This window comes from Hypomesus nipponensis, chromosome 11 (assembly GCF_054491055.1).
Source record: "Hypomesus nipponensis isolate SF chromosome 11, ASM5449105v1, whole genome shotgun sequence".
Lineage (NCBI taxonomy): Eukaryota > Metazoa > Chordata > Actinopteri > Osmeriformes > Osmeridae > Hypomesus > Hypomesus nipponensis.
The window spans coordinates 14,960,005-14,974,477 of record NC_140371.1 but is presented as its reverse complement, the minus strand read 5'-3'; the positions used below and the strand labels follow the sequence as shown (position 1 = coordinate 14,974,477).

Here is a 14,473-nt window from a genome sequence, read left to right as displayed (position 1 = left end):
ATACAATGGGACCGCTGTTCCCCTGCCAGGGCGCAGGGCAGCAGTGAGTCATGAACGCCTGGGGCTAAGGAGCACTAAGAGAGAGGTCAGGAAGACAGGACGGGAGAAGGAGTGACCTGTCCATCATGTTGGGTCTAGGAGCTGTCAGCTCAATGCGTGTGAGACTCCTCACTCTAAAGACAGGCCTCCTGTTACCCCCCTGGGCATATGGCAGCAGGCAGCCGCCGCCTGCTCACACAATACAGGCTGGGGACTGGCTGGCTGGCTGGCTTTCCATGTGAAATCCTCTCTCCTTAGGTCAATGCCCAACCTTCTCTGCTGTAAAATATGCTTCTGCATCGATTGAGGGCCATGCAGTTAATAAAGCATGTGCAGAAATTTTCATCACCGCCGCCATGTTCGACATTACCTGAAAACATTCATTCGACTTCCAATCTATAATCGCAATCATTTGCACTTTGCTGAAATGGAAAATTACTTTTATAAAAACCTCTGACAAGAACAATGAATAGAGCTTGGCTTACAGGGGAAAACGATTACCAGTCGCTGACAGGTGTGTTTAATTACTGCATTGTTGATTTTGTTTGGAGGAAACTTTAATCCAGTTTTCTGCTTTGAACTGTTCCTATAAAGCTCTTATTCTGTGCAATGGTAATTATTTTTTCCCAGCCTATTCCCCTCTCATTCGATAAGACTCTTGACTACAATCAACAGGTGTTCAACCAGCACAACACAAACACATTCAGAAGACAATATTTAAGATAAAGATAGCTAGCTTGTTTAGTCATTCAGTTTTTCTTCATCTAGGAACAACAAAAAACAGGTTAAACATGCCGGGTTTGTGGAGAAAATATTTAAAGTAATGCTGTGAATAGCACTGACACTGCATCCAAATCAATCCTGGATTGATCAGATATATAAAAGTGAGCAACTTTCAAATTAAATTTCAACATCACAGGTCTTTGAGCCTGTATGCCGCAATGCCACGTTCTATTGGGTGACCATACGGTACTTTGTTTATTTTCTATTCGTTTTTTTACAACCCAGATGTAGTCACTTCAAGGTACAACATAAAAATATTCTTGAAGGACTTAACCGTAAGCAGTAAAAAAGAAGAAAGGATATTAGACCTTCATCCTCTGTTTAGACCAGATCTTGGACAAATCAAATCAATCCACTGGAAAGCAGAGCAAACTTGGCCCCAACTAAAAAACTTGAAGAGAGTCTGTATCTAGTGCTCTATCAATACTAACCCAAGACACAATTTTTTCTGAGGCAACACTGCGAGAATGTTTGAGGATTTTGCCCTTACAACAGCACAACAGACACTATAATGCAGCTTGCTTATTTCAAAGACCAGCCCGCATTCGATGACAATTTTCCTGCCAATAGGATTGAGTTGGCACACGCACACAAGCCATAGGCATTTCAATATTCAGCTCAGGAATACACTCATTCACTTACCACTGATTCTGTTGTCTGATCAAATTCATTTGTGACAATGTAAGCATTTATTTTCGATTACAGTTGAAGGTTGGCTGGAATCTTGAAAGCAACCACTCCAAACAGACAGTTTAACAAGTCCAGAAGCAGTCTGGAGTGCTCAGCAGAAGGCGGTTGTTTCATCTCATCAACGTATCAGCCCTCTAATCATGAATAAAAGCTTGGACGATATCCACTCGATACAAAGTTGCAGATTGAAATACAAATTATTGTCCTGTCATTGGCATGCAGAAAGACTTAACCATTCTGTCAATAGAGACAGGGGGTGTTGCAGGCCACAAAGTGGATACGTGATTGGCTCAATGCGTGGTGGATTCCTTCCCACACCACTAAAGCAGTCATCACGCACAGCCCCAACATTACATTTCAGCATATTCCTTAATTTTTCACTTGAATAAATGAAGTAGGCCTTTGTTGGAGGCTTTTAACCGGAGCATTGAACATATTTCGGTGTGAGGGTGAGACAAACACCTCGTTCCACAGTCGCAGTTTAGCCTTGTATATCAGTGCAAGTCTGGCAGAAGCCTCAGTGAATCCTAGAGCTCTCGCTACATTGGTCCAGCTGCTCCAACTGCTTCTTCCATTTGCTTCTTCTCTGCTCATTATTTTTAATGAGAATGTGGGATTCGTCACCAGCAGGCACCTGTAGAGCTAGCACACACTTACACGAGTGATGAGCACTTGACCTTGGGATGAGAGATTAACAATTATCACACGAGGGCGATCTACCAGTCAGGCTTGGAGACAGCTGAATTATTGAGAATCCCTTCCGTAAAAGGTCAACGAGGGTCTGGAGGAGCTGTGATTGAGGAAAGGTGGAGGACATCACTCACGACTAAATCTGGCTTGTTTTCAGGTCAGAGCCTGCCAAACTTCTCATCCAGAGCCATAACTCAAAAAGGCTGGAAAAGAAACTAAATTGACCTAAATTGCAGCTTTGGGCAAATGCTGAAAGCCATGGTAGAAAAAAGAAAGAAAAAAGTTCCTGCTGAAACTAACCACCGCAGAAGGCTATGGCGGTGGTGGACACAGACAGGGCAGGGCAGACAAGCAGTCCTCTGGGGGCCCCAGCAGCAGCCCTAGCAAAGCAGCCATGAGGGCCCTAATTAGCCTGGCTGTCCCTCCTCCTCCTCCTCTCAGCCCCACAGTCCTGACCGCCCCCATATGTCTCTGTGGCCTGCTACGGAAGAGGAGCACAAACAACTCGGACACACAGAGGGTAATCTCCATGAGCCCGTCATGTAAATGTGACCCTCAGGTTTTATGACAGCTAATACGTTTTGGCGAGCAAGGCCCTGATTAAATTAGCAATCCCTTCGGTTCATCTTTCCCTGGCGGCTGGTCTCCTCTGGGCTGTGTCTCCAGAGACAGCTTCTGTTCTGAAGCACAGTGGTTCAGAGACAGCCATAAAGACACTGACACTAGTCAATACCCTATGTGAGAACAATCTATCATATTACTGACAGATATGACTAGGTACGGATAACTGTGTAGCCATGGATACACTGACTGAAAAATACTACCAAGAGGTGTTACAATTTAGGCTTTTAGGTGAGCCCATCTTTAAATTGAGCCTAGTATTACTTAACTTGAGTCACGCACAGTGTTCTGGATAAAAATCCATTAAGCCACAGGGAAACATATAAACTCTGGGAGCAGCATCAGTTTGAAATACAAAATAATGAAGTTTTAGACAGACCTTTAACACTTTCTCTGAGATATGTGGCGGGAGGGAGATCCATGTGATCACACAAAGAGAGAACACCATCAGCAAAGATCCCAGACTTGAAGAAATGGCCCAAGCCTAGGAGAGAGAGACCATTCGCTCCCTTATCTCTGTGCCTTCCAGGGCTGGCCTACTGAAACTCTACACTATCGCAGGCAAAAGAGCCGACACAGAAAGCTGAAATGTAACTTGGTCAATAATAAGATACAGCCTCAAAGTCGAGTGCGAAGGAAGAACTGGCTACGAAAGAGAGGGAGCGCCCAGACACATGCTGCTCACACAACCACTAGAAAATGGACTGATTCAATCCCTGCGTGAGCAGTGAGCTGGAAAGGGCTGGCCTCAGACCTCCGACTTAAAAGAGAAGAGTTTTCATTTATTTGACTACAGTGGATCTACAATCGGAGGCTCATGCCGTTGGGGCTAGACGAGCACGCTTTTTATTTCTGGGGCGTTTCGAGTCAAACGGTAACGGACAGCGTGGTGCACATGGCCCAGACCCGGGCTTTAGAACCGGAGAGAAAACATGGCTCACGGCACCGTGGACTCGTTCTGAATGCTGTTGTCAAGGTTTCGCAATCCAAAGGAGAGCTTTTGTAATGTCTCTATGACTGGTGACCTTTAAATAACACTACAACTTCCTCAAGGTCCTCCAGGTCAACTCTCTCCTGCGTGTATTATACTGCTAACTGAATCCACGACTGCGGTCTTGACTTGAACAGACAGACGGACGAGGGGGGGGGGGGACCTAGATAGAAATGTCGGCGATGCCAAAGGCAGACCTGCCCGCAATCCATCACTGGCAGGAGGTGCCCTGCCATTAGCAGGGAAATAATATGGAGTACATAAATGTCAAAAGTTTCTATAACTAATAAAGCCTTCAATATTACCTGCGGGGATGACTAACGTGGCGACATTGACATGAAAGGAAGAAGTGATTCAGAAATAAATAAATATTATGTAAAGGGCATTTGTGTGTGTGCGTGTGAAATAGCATGGCCGTCACTCTGACGCGTCCGGCCAAATCACCCCCTCTGAGCTCGGCGGCCATGACGGCAGCTGCTGACTAACTCCGGATGTCTGTCACAAGACGAGGAATATTAGAAATGTCAAGTCTGAACCGTTTTAAACATGGTCTCTGTCATTCAAAACACACACACAGACACACTTCACATTATCTACAGTTTGATTCATGAAAATACTATCATGACCGTCTTGCAGTAGACAACACTGCAGTGTTATCTTACTCTCTTCCTGAATCAAAAGGGACAAGCCACGTGTCTGTGTCCCCAGTGTTGACTCCAACTCCAGCTCAGAAACGCAGTATCAACACGGCCTCGCCACCCAGATGTAGAGAACCAGGAAAACAAAGTCTGAGGTCCCACGGATGGGAAATAAACATTTAACAGCAAACACAAAAGGCCATCAGAGCCTGGTGAGTCCAGTGAAATGTAGTGGTCTGTGAAGAGAGAGTGAGGGGCAAGACACACGGGGAAAAAAAAGAGCTCATTAAAGCATGCAAGAGTACACATTTATTTACAGAGCAATTACAGCTGCCAGCCAGCCCACAGGGAGACTGGGAGCATCCTGCTGGAATGCTGCTGTGGAGGAGTGGAGTGCGATCCTTTTTCCGAGAGGCAGTGGAGGGTGGCTGATCTACCTGCTCAGCTGAGCAGTGCTACCCCAAGCTCGGGGACAGATGCTAACTCCCGGCCATGCATGAACTTGTGCTTCTCTCTCGTTAACCTGACGCAGAGTCAGCACACAAATACACAGACAACGTGCTTGTGTGCACGACGCACATGGAGGTACTGAGACACACACAGTCACACACACACAAGGGTTTCCCATGAATTACCTGTTTCGAAACAAATTTGATTTTTCTTTTCTGACATTTGTCATCACATAAAAGATCTTCTAACATGTTTTGCTTTGTCGCTTCAACAAAGCATCTATCACTCCCTGTCAGTCAAACTGCCAGCCCAATTAGGACTTTGCAGAGTTCCCACACCTAACTGCGAGTAACTCAATGTAATTATTGGGAGGAACAAGGCAGAATATCATGGAGACAGCTCCGAACAAAGAAGGTTCGTCCCTCAAAAGGTTTGTCCCTCAAATAGGTTTAAGATGTGTCAAACGCAGAAGCTTCCTATTGGATAATAGAGACGTCACTGCATGCCGCTGTTTGTTCAAAAGGAGCAGAACCGCATACGACTGTCTCGAGTGGGAGCTCGGAGCACCAGCGCCTATTTCCCGGGGGGTGGGGGCGGGAAAGAGAGAGACACAGACACACACAGAGAGAGAGAGAGAGACAGAGAGAGAGACAGAGAGAGAGAGAGAGACAGACAGAGACAGAGAGACAGAGAGACAGAGAGAGAGAGAGAGAGAGAGAGAGAGAGGTCTCCGTCAGGCCACGCTCACATCCCTATTTACATCCCTATTTACATCCCGGACGGATCGTGACCGTATAGAACACACACAGACTAGACATGTTCATTGGTTTGCAACTGTGGGGAATTGAGTGCTGTCAGGAAATGCTTCAAAATGTATGAATTCCTAGAAAAACATGGGCACCACAATATTGAGGAGGAAGTAGGAATGTGGGGGCTTGATTGCAGGGTGCTGAAATCACAAAGCAGCCATTGTTTACTTTGACACATGAAAACGTAGATGGGTCCTGGCACACTGGCCATCTGAACCCCACGCTAGCACACAATAGCATACACCTCCAGTCTTTCTGGTCATGAAGGCAGTATAAGTGTTTCTATAACAGTGATTATTGCTGTCGCCAGCACAGGAAATGCACTTACAAAACTATTTCCTGTACTGTGTGCACCCATGGTTGAATGTTTTATTTTATTTTATCTGTGGCATCGTTGTGTAATGGTCCCTTGTGCATCTTGGGGGAAGATCTCTTTTGTTTCCCTTGAATTTATGAATCTCAGAGAACCTTGACTCCATTCAACCCAGCTCCTGAGGTCCAGCCTGGCATAAGAACATCTTAACAACGCTGTCTACCTATTAAGTTCTGTAAAAGCAATTGTATATCAAGGGCAAATAATTCATCGACCTAATTTTTACTCCCCTTCTTCTCTGCCATACAATCTCTCCAGCTTTTTTTTTTTTTCTTGAGCTTTTTCTATACCCGTCTCCCGGTCTTTCACAGCCTCCCCTCTTTCTCGTAAACAGCCCTGTGCCTATGCACTGAGAGGCTCTGTGTTAAGCCTTGCCAGCAACCCCTCCCCATACAGCCGGCTGAGCAGGACACGCCCGAGACCCTTTCATCACAAGTCCAATATCAGAAGGCCGTTATCACGGCTGCACCCCAGGAGACATGTGAAGCTTTACCGCCACTTCATATAGAAATTAGGGCCAGAACATTCCTGGGAGGCCTGTAGGAATATTGGACATGGACACATCTAATCCACAGCAGAGCAGTTCCTTTTATTGCGTACAGTTTCTTCTCCTTTATTTATTTATTTGTTCTAGCCTGGAGTCAAACCCCATGCTCTCTTCCCTGCAATCACAAGGCACTGATTCAACACAAATAGTGGTTTCATACAGAAGAACACACACGCATTGGGGAGCTAAACAGTCTATGTATGGCAGTCGAACTTTAGACATCCGAAAAGCCTGGATAATCATGAAGATAATTGAAGACAATTGGACCAAATGCTGATGCAATTACGTGGTATTTACCAGATCCTTTTTCATTAAATGGCAGACTTAAAAAAGGCAAAAATACGAGTCTTTCATTAAAGTTCATGTTGGTCATCTTTATCTCTGGGCCCAGGGCATTAAGTGTGTACATAACACAAGACAAACGGAGTGAGCACACACTTTCTGCTCTCAAACACACATTCTCAGGGGAAAAGGAGATCGTAATAGCCATGCACCAAAGACAACAAAGTGGGTCTTCCCTAAAATGTTGAGCACTAAATGATTTAGTGGTGAGTGACTGATGTTCTGTAAGGAGGACCTGTCAATTCTTTTTATATGAATACAAAAATGGCTCTGTTTTGATAATAGTAGAAGGCTATGGTGTAGCTATAGTAGAAAGATGGACGGAGGATGGTCTCTGGAGTACTGCCTTTGTAAATGTCTTCTCTTTAGTCATTCTCCACTGCTGCTGCAGGGCACTGAATGAAACAAGAGCAGAGAACAGTCTATTCACCATGGAAACCGGGAGCTTCCCTTAAGAATGTGATGGTGTGTGTGTGTGTGTGTGTGTGTGTGTGTATATGTGTGTGTGTGTATTAAGTAAGTAGATGGGTTTAAGCAATACACCTCAATGAGTCACTTTTATGCCCTTGTGCTAACTCACAATAACTACTTTCTACAGGAATGGCCGACCCCTGTCTCGCTGCACCAGATCTGAGAGAGGTCAGAGCAATGCTGATGTGGCTCTTCCAGGCCCTGCTGATTCACCAGCACACCGTGTGGGGTGTGGGAGGATGACAGCCAATTATGTGAAATCAAAGTGGTCACTGGAATCACTCAGGCCTGGGGCAACCTTGGGAGAGCCTCTGCAATGGTGGCATCTTCGGATAACGCCATGACATCTTCGGATGATGCCACGGACTAAACAGCGAAGTTGGGACTGCAGAGATGATGTGTACCCTGGCTACCATTCTCTCTTTGGTAATCTACGCATATTCCCCACCCACTCACACCAAGCCACCAGTAATCAGTCAATTTTTTATTTATTTAACTGGCCCAAATTCAAGTTAAGTTCTTAAGAAGAAAAAAAAGAATAAAGAGCTGGATCTGTAGAAGTTTCTAAAATGCACAAACACAAAAACCAAACAAGAGTATTGTTCACCGTATCTGGAAACAATAGGTAAAACAAAGACAGTGATTGGGGAGGACGCTGGCTGGTTGGAGGGAAGGAGGTGATCTCGGAAAAAATGGGACAATATGGAGGGAGAGAGAGTTCCTGGGAAATGAGTCCGAAAATGCTCTGGCGTTGGGGTTGTTGGGCGCACTGCCAAATATCCACTCACGGCAGACGAAGATCCGAACTCAAGAGACAACAGGGTATCCTTTTTATGAAATCATCATACAAAGATTCCTAATGTGCACAGCTAATCTCCACAGTAGATCAGACGAGAACGAAGGCAGCCCAAACTTAAGTCTACAAAAATGGCTGCTAATCGACAAAATGCTAAATACTCATTGACATGAGTGAGGAACAACAAACACAGGCCAAGCTAAACTTAGGTTTTGGAAAAGGGTAACTAGCTCGCTGGTATAAGCTTCTGTCTACTTAACAGTGGAGGATGTAGCGGTGGCATCAGGGTGAAAAAAGAGGAGGCTTACTGCAGCCGGGACACAGCCGGCCAGGACTTGCAGAATTTCTGTAATGAGATGGGCTCTTCATCCCCACACCCTACTGCAGCTTGGCACGACAGGCCCGACCAGACCAGACCAGACCAGACCAGGCATGCCACGCACGGCTAGGGGATCCCAGGGAGCTAAGCCTCCAGTGGAAAGCAGCTGGTGGCAGGCGCAGAGAGGTAGCCTTGTTAGGGCTGAGCCTGGAGCGAAAGGCCTGGGCGACTCCTGTGATTGTAGGACTGTGTGTAAGGGATTAGCGTTCCCAGCCTCTGACTCACTCCCTTTCGCTCTCCGCCACCACTGGAGTTCACACGGAAGGTAAGCTGGGGGACTGACGGAAGGAAGGTGAGGGAAGGATTGGTGGAGAGGTAGGACAGCGGAGGTGGGAGGGACAGGCCTTCTGAATGCTTGTTGATTGTGTTTCTTGGGAAATCACGGCAGCTACCTCACGCTGTCCTGCATGCCACTTCACTTTGAACACTTGTTTGAAGAATAATAATGTCACATTTAATGCATGCTCTTGCTTGCACATAAAAATACTTGTTTGGGGTTTTAGTATTACTACACTAGTGCAGTGCCTGTAGTAAACTTTATTTCAGGCTCTGACTGGTTGCTCGTCCTTCTTGTTAAATTGTCTGAGCATTCTCTTGTGCATTTCACGATTTCATATCAAACAGCAATTAGGTTTGCTGAATTTAACCTTGACAGTTAGCTATGGTAAGCTGGCTACAACCTGTTAGTCAGGTGGGTAGCAAGCTCACGTTTATCATTGAAATCAAGAAAAAGGGTACAAAGATTATCTTGAGGTAGTTTGCATTATGTGGCTTAGTTGAAGGTTGTTAGCTACATAGCCCTGTTGTGAGCTAGGGAAACACAACTTCCTAAGTACAGTGGCCCGTTTCCTGTGACAACTAAAGCACCTGACTAACATGGCAGCGTCGTACTGTAGGCTAAATCCTAAATGAACTAAATGTGCAACGGAGGTAGGTCTATTCATTGTCACTCATTTGCCCACTTACCAAAGCATTTCATTGCACTCTCTGAATGCAGTCATGTTGAATGATACCAATTAAGCTGGGGCTGATTGCTTTTCAAGAGAGACAAGAGTGCTCTTAATAAAGAAAACAGACTGCCCCCCTCTGAAGAGATGACCTTTCACTCAGCCATTTAAACACATTATAATGGGGAAACAAGTGACTTCATAAACTTTGACAATACATGAGCATTACAAATGTGTCCAAACCAGGAAGAGAGCAGGGCAAAATGGGCTGTCTGACAAGCGAATACATTCGAAAAACAACAAAAACAATAAAAACATGCCTTAAGATTAACATCCAGACATTGGTCTTTGCTCTATCCAAACTGGGCCAATATGTTTAGATGCAATCACTAAATATCTGATTTACGGACTGATGCGTAGCATATCTCAACACCATGGGTTCACCTTTGTACCTTGCCCCTGTCTGAAACCAACCGGAAAGTACTCCTATGTTGCAGGTCGCAGATAATTTGATCCGGCCAACAAACAAACAAAGAGCCCTTCCAGGCTGACAATAGGACCATGTGGCTGAAGGGTACATTTGCACAAGAATCGCATGGTGCTTTCTGAAGTGCATTCCATCCAAATGGGGGCAGGCAGAGGGCGGCTTGCTTGACATAGTTCTGTGTTCCGAGAGGTGGAGACTCCCTTTCACCAGCCCGTTGGCTCTTCCCCTCTAGACACACACACACACACACACACGTCATTTCCATTCCGTTGTGCTAAATGAAAAAATGGTAGCAGTCTTTCGGAAGGCCATGATAACAAACATTCATTAAGAGATTACTGTGCAGAGACCAAATGCCCCACAGTCTAGCCTGTTCAGAGCAAACTCTCTCTGGATAAAGATGAATCCAGAAGGTCAGAGATTCCTTTTAAGTCTCAAAACCACCCCGTCATCCTACTTGTTGGTTCTGCGATGTCTGGTCTATTTCCGAGCCTCAGCGACAGATAACATTTACTACAAACAATCTTGGATATGAGACTGTTATAAAGAGCATAAGACTCCCAAGCTAAGCTCTCCTCATTAACACACAAGTGCAACACCGATTTAATTTCCACAGAGTGGTGAACCGTTTTATTTTACAAGCTCTAATTACGAGGATCACCAAATCCATTTTAAAAGTCAAATGGCAAAACAGACTTGGAAGAGGAGGGGAGCTTGAGTCTCATTGGTCTCCTGTGACAGCTGAATTCAATGATCTTCCCTGACAGCCGTATCTGCCTGAGTGTGTCAATAATGTGCAATACGATTATGTCACAATGTAAAAAATCACTACATATATAAATCCATTGTTATACACCTTTCCTTATCATGCTAATTCACAAATCTCTGTCAATACCCAGACACACTTGACAGTATAATCTTCTTCCAAATCCTAATACAAACACTTCCTTAAAACCGCCTATCCTAATCACTGACAAAAGCCAAACAGAGCCATTTCTACATCATGTTTTCCTTGTTTTGTTTTTTCTTTTCCGTTTAAAAAGCTCACAATTCTTCCTCCTTGATTTCTGGGGCAAGCCCGTGTTTCCCCGCCACCAACCCCAAACCTCCTAAAAGAGTGTCAGTGCCATGTTGGCAGTGGTGGGCACCACTCGCAAAGGGACACTTCCACAGGCTGGCTGGCCACAGCTGTTAGAGACGGGTGGCAGCAGCTTCCACTCTGGGGAGAGTTGACAGGAGAGATGCTGAGCAGTGTTGACAGCTCTTTAGAGGCTGCTGCCCTCCCGAGACTGTCCCCACTCACTCGCCTGTATGTACGGTGCTACCATACATGATAGCACCACAGTCAAGTCCTGTCCACAGTCCACACTGAAGTCCCCATCAACATAGCTGTTGTCCAACAGGCAGACAGACAAAAGCACTTTGGCTTGCATGGGTTTTAAATTGCAGGCAACTACCCAGAGAAAAAAGTAAGTTCAACTCACTCATTGTGAAAGATTGTGACACTGAGGGATGGTATCTTAATTTGGTCCAAGGCTTGATTAAGAGTAGGATGGCAAAATGAAAGGACTATGTTTGACAGTCCTGCAGTGTTGTTATACCCCTGCCAAAAAGCCTAAGATCCATTCCTGACATATTGAAATGAAAAATGTTTTCAAGCCTATCACCATTCACCACAGACTCATATAAATGAATAAATTAAGCCTCATATCACTTCACTTTGCCAAAACACACAGACTGTGTGAAGAAAATCAAACAAATAAATAGCCCTGCCTCAACTCTAGGCATGATGGTTTGAATCACAAATGTACTTTCCAATGCTGATTCGTAGATAGCTACATAACTGTCAAACGTTAGCAACATATTTTGAATCCTCTTCTCTGCAATTCTGAAGGGTAGATTATGAGACTAGATGTCTATGTCAGGAAACAAATGATAAAGGATTAATCGATTGGTGAAATGTTTATGGTTTAACACAATGACAAAGTGGATTCTAATTATTTTTCTTTTTACTTGATGAAGCAATGAAGCCTACTTTGTTGAGTCGACATTGTGTCCAGCTGCAAACTGATAGGCAGGTACCAAGATCAAAAGATGTGACGGCTACACGTCTATATGACCGTGCAGACTGACACATTTAATTTGAACGCCATGAAGCCTACTTGTTTCAATGAGACAGCTCTAAAATGTCAGGCTTAACAACTTGCTGCCCGGGTCATCAATATTATTAAAACGGTGCATTTATCGCACGAGTCAAGTAGACTGGCACTCATTGTCGATCTAGCTTGACGTACACAGCCTGCGGCAATGTCCGACTGCTAAATGATTTACACCCGCCGCAAATGATTTAGCAAATGTTACTCGATAGCGAGTCTATTACAGCAAAATGATATGGGTAAATGTTATCTAGCTAGTAATAAGGCTACAATTGAAAATATATGGATTTGTTTTGATTGATAAGTCTCGACAACGCATTCATGTGGGTTCTGTATCTGGCCCACTTCAAAGGAGGTGTGGATCGAATTCGGTTGTGAAATAATAGCCATCATCTAGTACGAGCAATTAAAACAATTCTCAATCTATAACCACATAATAATCGTTACACTTACCTCGTTGTATTCCTAACATTTATGGACGATAACGTAATCTCGAAAATCAGTGTCACAGCGGAAGACTGACTCGTTCCTCGTAATAAACTTTGTCCGTTCTTCTCTCAGGACGGGCTGCACTGTGCAATTGCTCGCGAGGTTGTTCGTGCACGGCTACAATTCAATAATTATTTGAGCAAATGGAGCACATAAATACGTCGAATATGGTATGAACGCATATAATTGCTACACATTAACCCACAAGAAGACTACTACTTTTTCAAACTAGATTTGAGATAGGTCTGCTCCCGGATAAAGTTGATCTCCAACCCGTTTCATCTATCGCCATCTTTACCCGCGGGGTACGATGGGTAATCCTTAGGAATCCCCACGTAGTGCGCGTCCTGACGTCTCTTTGCCCGGGATCATGCCCGGGATTGTCTACGGCAGGTGCATTTAGAGACTTTGTGTCAAACTTTGCAACTGCACAATTAATTCGTAAGTGATTAGTGTTCTGTGTACGTAGTGTCTACTTTGGAAAAACCTGTTTGAGTCTGTCTATTGATGAACAATTTAAACAATCATTGACCACAGAAAAACAAGTGTGCCAAAGTGTACAAACTGACAATGATGTTGGCCAACGAATCAGAAGTAACATACACTAAAGTTCTTTTTCACATTATGTGCCAGAACAAAGACATTAAAGAGGAGAGTGCTCCAGGGCACTCTGGGTTCATGGAGTGTGCTGCAGTAGGAGACTGCAGCAGCAGGTGGCAGTCTCAGATCCTGCTTGACATCAGTCAGTCTTCCAGCCGAGCCAGGAACACTATAGTCATACCGTTTCAGTTAGTCTCAACAATGAAATATCTCTCTCCGGGATGCCCTTCCTGCTAGACATCAAGACACAACAAACTGACGCGATCGTTCCACAACACACAACACAACTCATCCATTGTGATCAACATCACTCTTCAATGAATGACCAAAGGATTGATTCCAAAGGATTGTGGACCAAGAAACGACTGTCTTGATGACAGCAAATGTTTTGAATCACTGATGGAGTTAGCTAGCCTTTATAAATCTACCATATACCCTTTGTAACAAACATTTTAATTGAAATTCCTGTTGCTACATTTTCTTTATCCCTCTACATAACGCTGTGTCTGTGGATGGTTAGCCTATCTACGCAAGCTGCCCCTCTCCTGCCAGGCCTAGCAGGAGGCTGAATACTAATGCTCTATACCTGCCTGTCAAAGATGCAGACAGTCGACCCCAGAACAGAAGGTATAACACGTGTCAGGCCAGAAGGGTCAGAGTCTACTGGCCCTGACTCCTCGGCAAGCCCTCCCCCCATGATGGACGGGGGAGTCAGCAAGGGAGGCTGCCATTTGCATGTGAGGCAGGGAGCTGAGGAGAAGAAGAAATGTAATCCACAGTCAGCATGAATAATTTCCACCCTCAACACCTGCGGAAAGAAGCCAAGCGAAGCATTCTAGTCTGTGTGTCTTCTCATCAAACTAAATCCTCCTCAAATCTGCTCAGGTGGGGGGGACAGTGTGCAAATGTCTATACTGGGCCTGAGCAGAAGAGGGAAGTGGATTAGAAATGTCACTTACAGTAGTTGATCCATTGTTTATTTAAGCATATTTAAAGAGTTGCATGGGGAGATAAATCCGCTGCGAATGCAGGGCACATTTTGAACGTGAAACGGGCCCAAAACAAATGTTCATCAGAAGGGCATGACAGATTGTATTGTAAAATCTAACCACATCTAACTGCATCATGTGTGCATGGCGTTACAACACTTACAGAGAAAGAGATTCACACTCAGG

General features: G+C 44.7%; 1 protein-coding gene across 1 annotated transcript in view; it reads right to left on the bottom strand.

Moving 5' to 3' along the window:
* The window catches only part of tjap1 (tight junction associated protein 1 (peripheral)), a 50,301-nt gene extending 37,318 nt beyond the window's left edge, over positions 1–12,983 (bottom strand). Inside the window, exon 1 of the mRNA XM_084709588.1 lies at positions 12,663–12,983. The gene's annotated coding sequence lies outside the window, so the exon portion shown is untranslated. The remainder of the gene's footprint in view (positions 1–12,662) is intronic.
* Between the last annotated feature and the right edge of the window lie 1,490 nt (positions 12,984–14,473).